The 17,604-nt window shown below is 42.3% G+C and overlaps 1 protein-coding gene and 1 pseudogene across 13 annotated transcripts in view; one reads left to right on the top strand and one right to left on the bottom strand.

Moving 5' to 3' along the window:
• The window catches only part of LOC100350870 (uncharacterized), a 58,705-nt gene extending 45,511 nt beyond the window's left edge, over nucleotides 1-13,194 (bottom strand). For 2 of the 13 annotated variants that reach the window (XM_089308241.1, XM_089308242.1), the window contains exons 1-2: nucleotides 12,897-13,168; nucleotides 12,175-12,269 (exon numbers count right to left, since the gene is read on the bottom strand). The gene's annotated coding sequence lies outside the window, so the exon portion shown is untranslated. Of the gene's footprint in view, nucleotides 1-12,174; nucleotides 12,270-12,866 lie in introns of all 13 variants that reach the window. The other 11 variants (XM_070052167.1, XM_089308238.1, XM_070052166.2 and 8 more) reach the window with 11 other exon arrangements.
• LOC100350373 (thyroid transcription factor 1-associated protein 26 pseudogene) lies at nucleotides 2,593-3,507 on the top strand (annotated as a pseudogene).
• Nucleotides 13,195-17,604: the final 4,410 nt, after the last annotated feature.

Raw genomic sequence — 17,604 nt, 5'->3', positions numbered from 1 at the left:
TTAGATTAGGGCCCAAAACTAAGGACCGAGTCATTCATTATTAGAGGATCTAAGAAAGGTGCTGCCCAAACCAGGAGGGAGTTTTCCCATTGAGAGGCAAACTGAAACAAACAAGAGGGGCTTGATAATAACCAGGTAGGCATTAAGGCCTGGACAGGTATATGCTAGGCCCAGACATATCTATGTCTTCACATGGCGTATCAGAAGAGACATCATAAGGGAGGTATGAACCTCCTTAGGGAATACACCCTGTGAACTAGCTTGGCCTGGGAAGAGAGCTGGCTTGAATAGGTTAGTTTTGAATAGGTGGCTCCTATAAAAGGAAATTAGTGCTCTGCCTACTTTGTTACTAACCCTAGGCCATCCTCCCAACAGCAGTGGTTACTTTGGAAGCTAGTCAGAGTAAAGGACTTTTTCAGTTTAGGGAGGGCCAGCAGAGTCTGCAGCTCTGACCCAGAAATCCTTCAACTCCTAGGGCAATTCTGATTCCAGTGGCCTTGCTCTTGGAAGAGCTGATAGGGCTCTTCAGGAGCCAGTTTCTGTCATGACAGCTATTTGCCCAATGCCCTCACTGCTCATATTGAAAACATGTGCCACTTGGGGGTGGACTGGCCTTGTTGCATCTCTTGATAGCAGATCACCATATAAAGCAGCCTTAATTGGCCTGCCACCTATCCTTACATTGCTCCTGCTGCCTAGCTCACTCCTCTTCCTCCTGGTTTCTGTTAAAGTAGACCACAGCAGCAGTCTTTAGGAATGTCAGCCAAGGGGATGCTCAATCCCACCCCCACTCTTTGGTGGCCTAAGCTAGAAATCTGTAGTCACAGGCATGTTATGACAGTGTTTTTCCTGTGAGATAAGATGATGCCCATAGGAAAGCTAGGTCCTTCTAGGTAAGATCAAACATTAAGACCACGTTATCCAAACTGCCTTATAAATTTTGAAGTAATTAATAGGACTTTCTCTCCCTTAGTTTGGCTTGAAAGGGAGTGCTTTGCCTATTTACTGTACCCATGGCAAAATAAATCTAGCTTTAAAATCATAATTTCTTCTATATGTGCCTAGGCTATTATTACAGAAAATTGTTAGTCATTCCTTTTATAAGGCCTAAAGATCAAACTGTACATCCTGATGGTGAGTCCTTCAGAACAGAATCAGTTTCCCATCATCAAGAGGATAGAGAAATGTGGGAACAAGTCAGGCTTCCCAGGTTGCTTACTCTTAGTAACTTAATATCAAGTGAAAACTTGGCAAAAAATTTTAACCGTCAAATAGCTTACAAAAACATTTACCAAAAGGTCCAATACCTTCCATAAATTATAAAAGTACATGTAGTTGGAAATATTTCTTGACTATATAAATGTAAACCAATTAATACAGACATACAATATGTACACAAGTATAACACATAACATACATTACAGGAGAGAACAACAAAACAGTTTCAGTAATAGCATTTTTTTTTGACAGAGTTAGTGAGAGAGAGAGACAGAGAGAAAGGTACCCTCTCCACTGGTTTACCCCCCAAATGGCCACTACAGCCGGAGCTCTGAAGCCAGGAGCCAGGTGTCTCTTCCTGGTCTCCCATGTGGGTGCAGGGCTCAAGCACTTGGGCCATCCTCCACTGCCCTCCCAGGCCACAGTAGAGAGCTGGACTGGAAGAGGAGCAACTGGAACTAGAACCTGGCCCCTATATGGGATGCCGGCACCACAGGCGGAGGACCAACCAAATGAGCCACGGTGCCGGCCCCTCAGTAATAGCTTTTTAAAAGCTTTAACTGCATTTTGAAAAATTACCACCAATCAATTAAAATTACTTTCCACTATTAGTAATCTGAATTAACCATATTTTTTCTTAGTTGGAACCTGTAGGCCATTATTGGCTTTATGTACTTACAGATCCATCAAAAAGCATTGAACACAATAAAAGTCAGGGGAAAAGTCTTTCAGAACCTTGAAGAAGACACATTTTAAGCATAGAACCAATGACATTTCAATTTCCATGAGCAGCAAATCTGAATTTTAGTGTTTGGAGGAGAATACAAAACTGTGGATAACAAGACTTTAATCCTTTTTCTGTTCCAGTAACAAGGAATTATCATTTTAAAATCAGAATGTAGATCTTCAAATTATAAAAATAATACATAGGGGCAGCATTGTGATTCTGCAGGTTAAGCTGCTGCTTGGAATGCAGGCATCCCATAACAGAAAACCTGATATGCGTCCTGACTGCTCTCTGTTCTAGGTCCCTTGTAACCCAGCTTCCTGGTCATGATCCTGGAAAGGCAGAGGAAAATGGCCCAAGTACTTGGATCCCCACCACCTATGTGGGAAACCCAGAGGGGTTCCTGGTCCTTGGCTTCATCCTGGTCCACCCTAGATATTGCAGCCATTTAGGGAGTGAACCAGTAATGGGAGATCTCTCTCTCTCTCCTTCTCTTTCTCAGACTCTACCTTTAAAAATACATCTTTAGAAATAATGCACATATTAACTATTAAATACTGCAGAAGAGCATAAGACAAAATTTCTCCCTTCTTTCTATACTAGTCATATTTCCCAAAACAAACTATAATTTTTTAAAAAAGACTTATTTATTTGAAAGTCAGAGCTCCGTTTCTTGCGACACACAGTTTGCCATGGCGCCGGTAAGGCCGGCGGCGAGGTGGCAGTTTGATGGTGTTGGAACGCGTGGCAAAGGGGTTTCTCCAGTTGGTTTCAGGAAAAAGAACGGGAAACAGAGAACCTGGTGGCCTAGTCATACGCAGGGCTTCGCGGGGAGCATTCGCCAGGGGCAAGGCTTTGCATTTCGAAGAAAACTGAAGATTCAGCAAAATTACAAGAAGTTGCAACGGAGGGAAAAGAAGGCTCAGACATCGCAAGAATCCCAGTTCACAGATTGATACCCAGATCATTTGAAACATCTCTATTTAGCTGAAGAGGAAAGGCTAAAGAAGCAACTAAGAAAAGCTGACCGACCGCTGTCAGAAAAGCAAGCTGATCAGCCTTTGCCTGAAGAACAGTATAGCACTGACCAGGCCTTGTCTGAAGATCAGCATACTCTCCACCTGCCTGAGCCGGAAAAACAGCATACCAGAACAGTAAACTCCATTACTGTTCCAAAGAAAAATAAAAAGAAAACATCAAATCAGAAAGCACAAGAAGAATATGAACAGATACAAGCTGTGCGTGCCGCTAAGAAACAAGAATTTGAGAGGAGAAAACAAGAGAGAGAAGCAGCTCAAAGGCTCTACAAAAAGAAGAAAACGGAAGTCTTCAAAATATTGAGCAAAAAGACTAAAAAGGGCCAACCAAACTTGAATTTGCAAATGGAATATCTTCTTCAAAAAATACAAGAAAAAAATTAAATCACACCTTCGTCCTTAGGGATTAAAATATTTACTGACTGTCCATTCGATTATTTTGCGTAACAAGTGCCTCCTGACAATGAACTAAATTTGTTCATAAACTGGATTGCTGACATAGACTATGTATAAAGTATATGTTTTATATATTTTGTTTATGTTCCACATAACAGGACTTGTATCTTATTTATTTGCCTCTAAAGGCAGGTAAACTGAAGAACTGATAAAACCCATTTTGGAGACAAGATTCAAGCACATATCTACTTTTATACATGTGAAATAAATTGCCTTAGGAAATGAAATGTTTCAACTTAGTGATTAGCTCTGTATTTTTACAATTTAATCGTGAAATAAATGCTCCCCTTGAACTTTTTAATTATTTTAAACTAAGTACATGTGACAGGCAAATGGATTTTGCACATTGCTGAGAATATAGCTGCTTGCTGAAGTAATCTGTTCCCACTGTATAACAAGGGGGGCCTTCATTAAGCCATGTGGTGCAAAAATTCCCAGAGTTTTGTGCTTGCTCTGTGACATGGTAGGTTAAACCACTGCCTGCAGCACCGGCAACTGATATGCGCGCCAGTTCATGTCCTGGCCGCTCCACTTCTGATCCAGCTCCCTGCTAACATACCTGGAAGAATATTGGAAGATGGTTCAAGTTTATGGGCTCCTGCACTGACATTGGAGACCCAGGTGAAGCTCCTAGCTTTGGCCTAGCCCAGCCACAGCTGATGCGGGTATTTAGGGGAGTTAACCAGCAGGAGGAAGCTAACTATCTATCTGTCTCTCCCTCTGTAATTCTGACTTTCAAATAAATAAATAATATCTTTTAAAAATAATAATTCCCAGAGTCTAATACTTAAAAACAATCTCTTAAATGGAACTACTTACTACTATAAGACTTTGAAAGGGTAATGATGATGGAAACCCGAACAATGTCTAGCATTAAGCTTTCTAGATCTCATGGGAGAGACCCTGTTCTGTAAAAAAACATTGTTGCCTCTTAAATCCTTGTGGGCTGAGGGAAACTACTGGGATAACTGCTTTTCCTGCCTCAAAATTTTAATGAAATGAGGAGGACTTACAATCACTGTTAAAAAAAAAGGGGGGGGGGGCTGTACAAGATTTATAAGACATTGCATAATAGCTTTATAAATGGTAAATATTTGAGGTTTGAGGGAGCCCCATGCTCTACTACTGATTAATTCTTAAGTTAAAAATGTAGTAAGATATGCTTAGCAAACACCAAATTTGTTATTTGTTAAGAAGTAGTGCTTAGACATTTGCAGTAAACTATTGTTTTTACAATAGGCATCTCAGGAAGCCTAAATTTGTGTTGGTGAAGACTGTATACTGTGATTCAAAATAAAATAGTTTGTAATGATTTCAAAAAAAAAAAAGAAAGAAAGAAAGAGCTACACAGAGAGAGAGAAGCGGGGAGGGGGGGGGGTCTTCCATCCACTCCTCAGATGACTGCAACAGTCAGAGCTGAGCTGATCCTAAGCCAGGAGCCAGGAGCTTCTTTCAGGTTTCCCACATAGGTGCAGGGGCCCAAGGACTTAGGCCATCTTCTACTGCTTTACCAGGTCATAGCAGAGAGCTGGATAGGAAGAGGAGCAGCCAGGTCTCAAACCATCACCCATATAGGATGCCAGCACTGCAGGCAGTAGCTTTATCTGCTATGCCACAGAGCCAGCCCCACAAACTACTCTTAAAGGTTTCTTACATTCCTGTTTGAGACTTCTATATGCATATATAGAAGGGTACTTTAAAGCATCATAAAAAAATGAAATTAAATTATGTTTTACTGTAATAAATTTTGAACTCCATGCATACAAGAAGGTTTCAAAAACATTTGGGTTGTATCTATTATGGAAAAAAATTGAATGAATTTCAGTTTTTGCATCAAAATGATGTCATCTTTTAACTCAATTTTCACGAACCTTCTGGAGTACCTTCATAAAAATATACATGCACAGGGCAAGCATTGTGATGTAATGGGTTAAGTTACTGGCATCCCATATGGGCACCAGTTTGTGTCCTTTCTGCTCCACTTCTGATCCAACACCCTGCTAACGTGCCTGGGAAAGCACTGAAAGATAACCAAAGTCCTTGGCTTAGGGACCCATGCTGGGTACCCTGGGTACCCATGCTGGGAGCTCCTGGCTTCAACCTGGCCCAGTCCCAGCAACTGCAGGATTTGGGCAGTGAATCAGCAGATGGAAAATCTCTTCCTGCCTGTCTCTCTTGTCTTATGAATAAAGTGAAAATAAGTAAATAAAATTTTTAAAAGACACATATGCATGCCTTTTTTACTCTGCATGGGGATATTTTTTCTGTATCTTGTTTAACATACAAGAACTCTGTCCCTAAATCATTTTTCAGATAATTACATACTTAGTATTTCATTGTACAGATATACCATGATGTATTTTACCAATTCTCTATATATTTAGGTTGTTTCTGTTTTATTCATCTACTGTATTATACTCACACCAATATGAGTACAAGAGCCTGTTTCCCCACACCTTCAGCAAGAGTGTGTGATCAGAGTCAGAATTCCCTCAGATGCTTCCAATTTCCCATTTCTTCTGATCTCTATCTTCAAATTTTCTTTCCTTCTTTTTAGCTTAGTTTTCTTATTTTTTAAAGACTATTTATTTGAAGGTCAGAGTTACACACAGAGAGAAGGAGAGGCAGAGAGAGAGGTCTTCCATCCACTGGTTCACTCTTCAATTGGCTGCAACGACCGGAGCTGCGCCAATCTGAAGCCAGGAGCCAGGAGATTTTTCTGAGTCTCCCACAGGGGTGCAGGGGCCCAAGGATTTGGGCCATCTTCCACCGCTTTCCCAGGCCACAGTAGAGAGCTGGGTCGGAAGTGGAGCAGCCAGGACTCGAACTGGCACCCACATAGGATGCCGGCACTGCAGGGGGTGGCCCTACCTGCTACACCATAGCGTTGGCCCCACACACTTAGTTTTCTTACCAAACTTCTCTGTGAATATGGTTCTGCACTTATTTCCTCTATATTTACCCTCTACATTGCCTTCTCTCATACCTCAAACCTTACTTTTCCTGTTCACCTACTTCCCTTATAGCTTCCATGCTGTCAGCACTACTGAACAGAAAACAGATGTTCTTTCCCTGGTCTCCCAATCTGCCAGCCTCCTGAATCAGTAGAGAATGTTAATCAGGAAACATGAAAATAATTAACTGGGTCACATTATAAGCAAAAATAAATTCTTATTGGTGTAGCCACAGGGAAAACTCATCTAGAAGAATTCTGTATTATCTTTTATTAAAATGGAATCCGGGGCTGGTGCTGTGGCAAAGTGACAATAAAGCTGCCACTTGCAATGCTGGCGTTCCATATGGGTGCCAGTTTGAATCCTGGCTGCTCTACTTCTGATCCAGCTTCTGCCAATAAGCCTGAGAAAGTAGCAGATGATGACCCAGGTGCTTGGGCCCCTGTTCCCCATGTGGGAGACTTGCATGAAGCCTCTGGCTCCTGGTTTCAGTCTAGACCTGCCTTGACCATTGTGGTCATCTGGGGAGTGAATGAGCAGACAGATCTCTCCCTGACTCTGCCTCTCCCTCTCTGTATCTCTGCCTTTCAAATGAATAAATAAACTTTAAAAAAAAGAAAAAGAAAATTCAGGTAACATGAAAAATAATGGAATTTTTTTTCTATATTCCATACTAGATAGGATTTCTGTCTTTGGATCAATAGCTCATGATTTTTATTCATTATTCCTTCTTTGGAACTGAGGTGGGAGTAGGCAAAAATACAGATGAAAGGAGGGGAACAAATAAAAACCTAAAAGTACCAGATTGTAAAGTAGGAACAAATGGACAGGAAGACTGGAGATGAGGGAGTGAAGATAAGGTTAAGAAAAAATCCAACTTCTTAAATCCTTAAAAACAGAAATGAAAGGAGGGGGAAATATGTAAAGAAGTACGGTTATATTCTCCTAATTGTACCCATTAAATACATGGAATCTGTTCCCTTTATACTAATAAATATAAATGTTTAAAAATTATTTTTTTTTCTTTTATTGCATCACTACTGCCTCACTCCAGTACCCTAAAAAAACAATCCAAAGGCAAGCATGGGTTGCAGGATGGGACACAGTGGAATGGGCAGTGACAGCCCTATTTCTCTAACAGCAATCTCTGCACCCCAACTTCTGACCAATCAGCTAGAATCAGCTTCATAAAATAAACTACTTGGGGGGAAAGCTCAGAGAAAATCAATCACCCCACTATCTCTTTGCCTATGAAGCATCTTAGAAATAAGCATGCTGCTAAAGAAAGTGAGATTATGGCCAAGCTATGTATAAAGAACACAAGGATATAATGTTGGGAGGCAGTTTGATGATTTATGAGTACCCACAATAAACTGCAGATGATAGAAAGATATTGATCCCAGAATGGGAGCTGAAGTAGGCAGCCCAGAGAGCAGTGATCAACCAGCCTTTAAGTTGAGATTTATGAGTATTTGCAAAGTGTACAAATGAGTCCTCATATAGCAACAGTAATTTTTTTTTCCTTAGGACACAAGGTAAAACATGTATTTTCCCAAATTTTATCTATTTTTCATTTCATTTGAAAAGCAGGGAGATGGGAAAGGAAGAGAGATTTCTTGTATTTGTTGGTATCTCCCCAAATGCCCACAACAGCTAGGAATGTGCCAGCCTAAAGCCAGGATCTTGGGACTCCATCCAGACCCGTGTGAGTTCAGCTGATCATGAGGACACAGAATCCCCAGTGATACCAGCCTTTATAAAGACACATCTCAGTACAAAATAACACCCCCTATTGAAGGCTTTTGGGATCTGAAAGAATGAAACATTAATCCAGAGGCTGCTGTGAGCCAACAAGTTTCCTGCCTACCTCAGAATCAGACTAGTCACCAGGAAAACAGAGGAAAGAGGGCCAAAGGTACTTGGGACTTGTGCCTACAGTCCATCTCTGGAGTGAACAAGAAGGCAGAGCCAGTCATGGGCAGTTCTGGGGCCCCATGACTGTGGAGTGGTTACAAAAACTAGCCAACTTCAAATTTAGGCTGAGTGAGCAGATCAGCAGGCTGGCCAATGATTGTGTCAAGGGGCTAATGCTATGGTGTAGCAGATAAAGCTGCCACCTGCAGTGCCAGAATCCCATAAGGGCACTGGTTCGAGTTCTGGCTGCTCCACTACTGATCCAGCTCTTGGCTATGGCCTGGGGAAGCAGCATAAAATGGCCCAAGTCCTTGGGCCCGTGAACCTGTGGGAATCAGAGAGGAGGCTCCTGGATCCTGGCCTTGAATCAGCTCAGCTCCTGCCATTGTGGCCATTTGGGGAGTGAAACAGTGGATGGAAGAATTCTCTCTGCTTCTGCCTCTCTGTAACTTTGCCTTTCAAATAAATACATCTTTAGCCAAACGAAAAAAAAAAAAAAAGATTGTGTCATCTATTTGGGAATCTGAATAGAGGAGTGGACTAAAAAGAGCCATCAAAAGATGCACAGAGCTAGCACTGTGGTGTAGCCAGTAAAACTGCTGCCCGCAGTGCCAGCATGCCATATGGGTGCCAGTTGAAGTCCCAGCTGTTTCACTTCCAATCCTGCTCCCTGCTATGGTTTGGGAAAACAGTGGAAGATGGCACAAATCCCCAGGCCCCTGCACCCATATGGGAAGACCTGGAGGAAGCTTCTGCCTCCTGGGTTCGGATCAGCCCAGTTCCAGCCACTGCAGCCATTTGAAGAGTGAATCAGTGCATGGAAGCCCTCTCTCTGCCTCTCCTTTTCTCTCTGTGTAACTCTTTCAAATAAATAAATCTTAAAAAGTAAAATAAAAAAAGAAGAGAGAGATGAACACAACAGGAGCCAGGGTACCAAGTGGGTAATAAATGCACAGATTCTAGCCCAAGACAGCAGATAATGCCAACCTTCTCTTCTGTTGTCAAGTTTCCTTTAAAGGCCTTGGGGAACATATCTGTAGACATTTCATATGTAAGAAACACATGGGCTATTCATAATTGGTCTATAAATATTAGAATTATTTCCCTGAGCAATGAGTTACCACAGGGAGAGACAATTAAAGGGAATTACTTCAGTCCTCCTCCTAGGGAATGATACATCCTAGATGAAGCTCTTCTTTCAAACCACTTCTCTGATTTTCCATTTAAAAACAATAAAATCTTTTTTTCTATATTCCATATTGGATAGGATTACTGTCTCTGAATCAATAGTTCATGATTTTATTATTTTCATTATTTTTCCAGGGGAAATAATTTATCTGTAAAGAGGCCTCTTTTTTCCGTAAGCCCAACAACTGCCTTGGGAATCACTTGTGGATGGACAAACAAGCCAATGGGGTCATCTACTAGGAGACAGCATCATTGACCCAAATTGCTATAGTTCACTCTACAGAAAAATGCAACCCAAAACAAAGAATTCCAGTCCATCAGTCTCCTGGTTTAAGCAAAGGGTACACATACATTATTCCAGGTCTGCACCCTTTTCATTGTGCTCACATGTGGACACAGAATGTGAGCCAGGAATAACTGCAGCAGTAGAAGCAGTCAGTGTTTCCAATATAAAATTGATTTTAATGACCTCAAATTCAGTCATAAAACTTCTGCTCTTAGCAAGGGACACACACAGCCATATTCATCTCTCTATTAAAATTCTGTGAACTGATTATATAAGAATGTCTTTTTGCATTTAATTACATCAGTTCTCTACTGCTTATAAAAATCTGAAAAAAAAAAAACTGAAAAGTGAGTCAACTATATCAGAAACTCACTGTAAAAAACTAATTCTAAATTAAAAAAATAAAATACCCTAAAAGATAAAAGGATAATTTTGGTAATCTGCACAAATGACCTGTGTCCAATTGTGTTTTTGAATCCTTCTCAACCTCTCTTCTGGCCTGGGAAAGCAGCAGAAGGTAGCCCAAGTCCTTGGGCCTCTGTACCCATATGCAAGACCTGGAAGAAGCTTCTGGCTCCTGGCTTCAGACTGGTGCAATTCCAGCCATTGCGGCCAATTGGGAAGTGAATCAGCAGATGAAAGGCAGCAAAAGATGGCCCAACACTTGGGTTGCTGCCACCCACATGGGATTCCCGAATGGTATTTCAGGCTTCTTCTGGCTTCAGTCTGGCCACTGCAGCTATTTGGGGGCTGAAAGAGTTCTTTCTCTCACTCTCTTTCTGTCACTCTGCCTTTCAAATACACAAAATAAATATATTTTTAAAATTGTTTTGAGAGATAAGAAAAAGTTTATTTTATCAAAATGAGGATAATATAAGATAAATACTAGGACTCATTAACTTCAAAAATACACACTAAAAAAATTTAATGAAACTCAAAATATAACCAAAATCATCATCTATTACACGTTACAATTTTTATATTGAGCTATATCAAAAAAATTTAGCCCCCTCTTTGAAAACAATCCCCTTGGGGCTGGCATAGTGGGTTAAGCAGTCACTTTCAATTCTGGCATCCACATGGACACTGGTTCAAGTCTGTCTGGACCATTTCCAATCCAGCTTCCTGCTAATGCACCTGGGAAAGCAGTGGAGGATGGCCCAAATACCTGGGCCCCTGTACCCAAATGGGAGACCCAGAAGAAGCTCCTACTACCTTGCTTCAGCCTGGCCCAGCCCAAGCCGTTGTGGCCATTTGAGGAGTGAGCCAATGGATGGAAGACCTCTCTCTATCTCTCCCTCTCTCTGTGTAACTCTGCCTTTCAAACCTATACAATGCACTATTATGACTATTCTCTCATATAAAGAAATCTCATATAAACTGTAGATGAATCCTCCTGACTTGATGTAATTCAGAAAGAGTATTGCCTTCTGCCATCCTATGGTAGGCATCAATGAAGGTCATTAATGGGAAGATGAATGGACACCATCAGACTGCTTCCTCACATGGCACCCTTCCTTAAAGACATCACTGCTACATTACCAGATCATGTACCTCACAGTAAAACATTTCTCTATTAAAAATGGTAAAGAATGAGACCAGCACCGTGGCATAGCAGGTAAAGCCGTTGCCTGCAGTGCCAGCATCCCCTATGGGCACTGGTTCGAGTCCCAGCTGCTCCACTTCTGATCCAGCTCTATGGTATGGCCTGGGAGAGCAATAGAAGATGGCCCAAGTCCTTGGCACCTGCACCCACATGGGAGATCTGGAAGAAAGCTCCTGGCTTCAGATCAGCTCTGTTATGGAAGCAAGTACAGCCAGAGAGAGAGGTCTTCCATTCCATCAGTTCACTCTCCAAATGACCCCAACAGCCAGAGCTGAGCTGATCCGAAGCCAGGAGCCAGAAGCCTCCTCCAGGTCTCCCATGCAGCTGCAGAGCCCAAGGATTTGGGCCATCTTCCACTGCCTTCCCAGGCCTCACCCAGTTCTTGGAATTCCCCTCTGCCTGCTGCCCCCTCCCCCTCCCCCAGCCCTAGCCCTCTTAAAAAGACCCTGCCCCTGGGGGTAGAGGCTTTCTGCCACACGCTCTATCTTGTACACGCAGGCAGTTCATCACCTTCCTCTGTGGATTTATTTTCTCTGAATAAATTCAGTCTGGCTGTAAATTCATGCACTGCCTCCTCTCTATTCTATGACTCTTTTCCTAACATTTTAGTGCCCCGTGGAGGAGGCACCAATCTGCAACTCTTCCTAACACTGACTTACAAATAAATAAATAAATCTTAAAAAAAAAAAAAAAAAGAACTGGGCAGAGAAAAACTATTACTTTTCTGTATTTATCACAGCTTTCTACTTTATGTAAATCCAGATTAAAAGAATTCATTATTGACTCACACAGTAGACGTCTTGATTGCAGTTCACTTCTCACTTTGCAAAAGGATCAGTGGCAGGAAATAACAGTTGACATCCTTGCTAACAAGAAAGAGGAGCTGAAGACAGAAATTGAAAAGCAGAAAAATAAGTCAACAGCTACGTTTCCATGGCTTCATGCTCCAAATTGAAATACGGCTGTTAATTAAACACTGTTGATTAGCCACATACTCCCGGCCCCAGATGCCAGATGTGTCTGCGGGGACCCCACCGGGCCAAAGAGGTACAGGATGGGAGGCCTGAAGCAGATCCTAGTCTGGGCCTTCTTCCTCACCCCTCTGCCACCTCCAGCTTCCCGCTGAAGGCCACTGAGCCCCTCCCCGCCTGAACCACCGTGGGATACAGTGGGAAGCCTGGTCGGACGGCATTCTGCGGCCCACCAGAAGTGGGAACCGGGCTTATTTAAATAAAGAGAACGGAGTCTCACTGCCTTCCTTCACTGTGCTCCCACCTGCCCTGCTTGTGCAGTTCCCCATTCCGGTGCACTTTAAGTTTGAGCCAGGTAGCCCGCAGGACTGGCCGAGCGCTGTGAGGCTGGGAAGCGGCGGTGGTAGACACAACACCCCAGGTCCCTTCCCTGACTGCCAGGATCACTGAGAAGCAAGTGATCCACGCCTGGGAGCCGCCAACCACCCTCGCACCGACCCCCTTCTCACACACAAGGTGCCTCTTCCTGTTCTCCGTACTTGCCGTGGAAAGTCCAGGGAGCACGTCCCCTTTTTCAGGCCACACAGGGAGCAAAGTGGAGCGCGTGGGACAGGAAAAGTCCACGGCACGTGGGACACACAGGCGGCAGATGCAGGGGCACAGAAGCAGCAGGTGGCAAGCTCCGGGTGTGCGCTCACAAACTGCCTGGGTTGCACTTGCCGAGCAAGATATTCGGTGAAGGTGTGAGAAGCAGCAGCGCGGCCTCTCACGTCCCACTCTAATCAGCAAGCGAACTTCCTGTTTCCAACTCTGAACGACCTGGGCAGGCATGCGCATACGCATGCGCACGCACACATTCGCCCACATTCACACGCACACACATTCTGAGCGCGGAAAACGTCAGAGCACCTGGTGACTCTGGGAAATGGAGTCCGGGCCAGAGTATTCCTAGCTAGACCTGGCTATCTCCAAGTGTTTCAGTGTGGGGTGGATGGAAACAGACTGGGAACCAGAGGGCATCTGCTTTTGTTTACACCCCTTCATCCCTTCCTTCCCACCCCCAAATCTTAAGGATCACTTGATGTTCTTCGTCCTGTCTTGGGCCAAAATCTTAAAAAGCGACACCCATTGCTGCTAACTGACCCCCAAATCATGGTTCTTTTATAAATTCTGTCTTCTTTCAGAAAAATCTTACTGACTTCTTTGTTCCTGGAAAGCTTCTCTCAAATAATAAATGACTATGAGTTCAATGTAACTTTTAGCAGAGGTGTAGACAGCATAGTTTAACATCCAGATTTGAGAATACAATTTTTATTTGTGTTTTAGTGATATTTATTGTTCTTTTCAAATCATTTTACACCATCCTCTAATTCACCAAGTACAGAAACAAACAGGGGAACTGGATACAGAACTAACATTGTCAAGTATCTTCTAGGAGCTAGGATAAGGGACTAAATGTTTTACATCATATCATTTATACGTTTGATTAAGTTTTAAGACAACATTATCAATTTACAAAGAGGAAACAGATGAAAGAGTTTGGAGTTGAATTTGCCAATGGAAATATGGTTAAAAAGTCTAGGTTAAAGGCTAACCAAAATGAAATACTGGATTAAGAAATCTTTTGGGGCCAGCACTGTGACATATTAGGCTAAGCCCCTGCCTTAGGTCTGACATCCCATATGGGCCCTGGTTCAAGTGCCTGCTGCTCCACTTCCAATCTAGCTCTCTGCTATAAGCTGGGAAAGCAGTAGAAGATAGCCCAAGTGCCTGGGCCCCTGTATTCAAATTGGAGACCTGAAAGAAGCTCCTAGCTCTGGATAATGTTAGTTCTGTCTGATGCACCCATTTGGGGAGTGAATCAGCAGGTGGAAGTCTTCTCTCTCTTGCCTCTGCGTATCTGTAACTCTGCCTTTCAAATAGATAGATAGATAGATAGATAGATAGATAGATATTTTTAAAAGGATATCTTTCTTTTGTCTTGAGGCTCAGTTTCTAAAACCCCAGATTTCTCATCTGTCAAATAAAAAGTGAGAGGGAAGTAGAGTATCTACAATGATAATCTACACTATAGAGAAACACATAGGATTATAAATTGATTAAAAAAAGAAAAGAGATTCAAAGTTGCTATTACACTATTTTCATTTTATCTCATGTTTAATATCAAGATAGCATATAAATATTATGCATTCTTAGGTATATGTGTGGTGTTTCGTTTTTAAGTAGAAATGCAAATGGATAGCTGGATGACATGGAATTTTATGTTTATCAATTATAATTCATAGGATTAGAGTTGCTGGATTAGGAATACTTAAATCTATTCATTTCACACTAATGTTTACTATTTCAGGCAATATTCTTTGTGTAGACTGCTCCTTCTTGACAGACTGAAAACCTCAGGAGGACAAGAAACATGTTTGCTTTGACATTAAAACTCAGCATCTTGACAGAGTCAGTCTCTTGGTTGAATGAATAAATGAGGCTATAAAAATAAACAAATGCTATTTCTGATTCTCAAGAACTATCTAATAGAAAGGACAATGAAGTAAATATCTATTTGATAACTGCCACAATTAGGTGAATGTATAATTTGTTGTTCTAAGATAAATTTGATAATAAAAGGGACATATTAATAACTACACAGGGTTGAAATGTATAAACAGGAACCATCCAGGGCCAAGCAGGTCAAATGTTCACCCTAGCTATTGAAGGCATTCCATTTATTATTTAGTTAGCATTTATTGAGCATTCTTTTGTATGATGTGTTGAAAGAACTACCATCCACTTGATTTCCCTAGAAATTGTAGAAAGAGATACTGAGCAATCAGAAAGTGGCAAAGAAAACGGGATGAACTAAAAGGCTTTGGACACAAAGGTAAGAAAAACAAAAAAGCAGGGAGGTCAATTAAAAAATATATTAAAGATAATTTAGAAGGACCTGAATCAAGGTATGGTGGTAGTGGGAATAGAGAAGAGGCAATAGATTACAGTGAGATCTAAAAGGCAGAACCAACAGGATTTCAATGCTTTACTATGGTAGATGAAGACAAAAGGGAACTCACGTATGAATCTTCATTCGGATTTTATTATTTAAAGGGCAAGGTGTTCTCAGTACATTAATGTCCATCAGTAATAAAAAGCTACCTCCAATCAGCTTATAAAGTTCTCCTAAATCCAGGACAAAATCTTATGGGTAGATACTATCTATAAGCCCTAAGTTAATCATCAAGCCAAATATTTTTAACTGCCATCATATACAATGGTCTTTGTTATGATGCAGTGACTTAGAACCTACAAGATGTAATCTATACCTATAAGAACAATCCAAATGAAAAATTAAAATAAAAACCCACAAAATTATATAATTCAAAGCTAAATTTGGAATACCTCCCTAATTCACAGTTCATGTATCCACCTTAGATACCCAAAGCACAATGAAGCAGGAAAGAAGTAAAAATAATTTCCCAGAATATCCAAAATACACATTATAAAGCCCAAGTAAGCGATCTAGCTACTGGCTCAGTATCATGACTCTTTTTTTATTTTATTTTTTTTTATTTTTTATTTTTTGACAGGCAGAGTCGACAGTGAGAGATAGAGAGAGAAAAAGGTCTTCCTTTTCCATTGGTTCACCCCCCAATGGCCACCGCGGCTGGCATGCTGTGGCTTGCACACAGTGCTGATCCGAAGCATGGAGCCAGGTGCTTCTCCTGGTCTTCCATGTGGGTGCAGGGCCCAAGGACTTGGGCCATCCTCCACTGCACTCCCAGGCCACAGCAGAGAGCTGGACTGGAAGAGGAGCAACCGGAAGCTCTCCACATTTGAGGCCAGAATCTTTTTAACTCTGAGGTTTCCTCTTCCATATGAAGGCTCTTAGCATTATCTTCTAAGTATAAACTTTTCCTGACACCAGACCTCCCATAGACCCACATCAGAGGACAGATGATAATGAATTGCTGAATGAACAGAATCTTGAGGTTTCATGAAAATGGAAGACCCATGAATCTATTCTCACCTCTGAGTGTACTATCTTGACAGTGTAGAAAGCATTTGGGGAGGAACACACCTGCCCAACTAGAGCCCATTGGTCAAAGGATCCAGCAGAAGACTCAAAGACTTGCCACATCACAATCTGCCCACAGAGTAGGATGATAACAGAAAGCCTGAAGATGTGCTTGAGCTGTGGCCTCATGGTACTGGTTTCAGCTGCTGACACACCAGAAGAGAGCGATGGGAAGCAGTTTAAGCTAGCCCTGCCTCTGCCTGGCCAGCACTACAGTATGCATGGGGCAAGTCTGCTCCTGGAGTACCTGATAAGGCCAAGGGATGTGTGGAGACCTACAGTCAGAGGAATTCTGAAGCACTGGCCTCAAGTTTGGAGAGTTGCCATATAACAATATTTTTAGGAAGTGATGTGTCAGGGGCAGCCCTGGAAAGGCCTCCTAACCACATAGCCTTCCCCTTATGCGCCTCTGAACTTAGATGAGCCTGAATGGAGAGCAACAACCTGGGTGGGTGATGCTGAGAGGCCACCAGATGAGATTCTGGTTAATGTATGCAGGTTGTGGGTCATAATGCAACAGTATGTGCAACATTGGATGCTGGCCCATGTGTCCACCCACACACCTGATATGAGTGAGGGTCTGACAGAGGGAGAGTGGGCCATGGGATTTTCAAGACAAATCTGTGAATGAGTAAAGCATGCTGACTTCTTACCTGGGACTACTAGAGAAGGGGAGGAGAGGTCTGTAGGCTAGAAACTAAGTGAAGAGATAGGAAATATTACATCCCATTTACCCCTTCCCTAAGGTACACACCCAAGGTTAGTAGTTGACTTCCTCTTAAATTTGAATTGGTGGCAGTAATGATGTTGGAACTTGTGAATAAAGGACCTAATATGGTGAACATTCTGCTTGTCTTTCCTACAAATGGTCTAACAAATGATATTTTCTTTTTTAAAAAAAGATGTATTTATTTGAAAGTCAGAGTTACACAGAGAGAGGAGAGGCAGAGAGAGAGGCCTTCCATCCGATGGTTCACTCCCCAATTGGCCACAATGGCCAGAGCTGTGCCAGGAGCCAGGAACTTCTTCCAGTTCTCCCACACAGGTGTAGGGGCCCAAGGACTTGGGCCATCTTCTACTGCTTTCTCAGGCCATAGCAGAGAGCTGCATAGGATGTGAAGCAGCCGGGACTCAAACTGGCACCCATATAGGATGCCAGCACTTCAGGCCAGGGCGTTAACCTG

Source organism: Oryctolagus cuniculus, chromosome 11 (assembly GCF_051225735.1).
Source record: "Oryctolagus cuniculus isolate XC-2025 breed Fujian yellow rabbit chromosome 11, ASM5122573v1, whole genome shotgun sequence".
Lineage (NCBI taxonomy): Eukaryota > Metazoa > Chordata > Mammalia > Lagomorpha > Leporidae > Oryctolagus > Oryctolagus cuniculus.
Note: the sequence above shows the minus strand (reverse complement) of the source record. Positions and strands in the feature narration are given on the sequence as shown.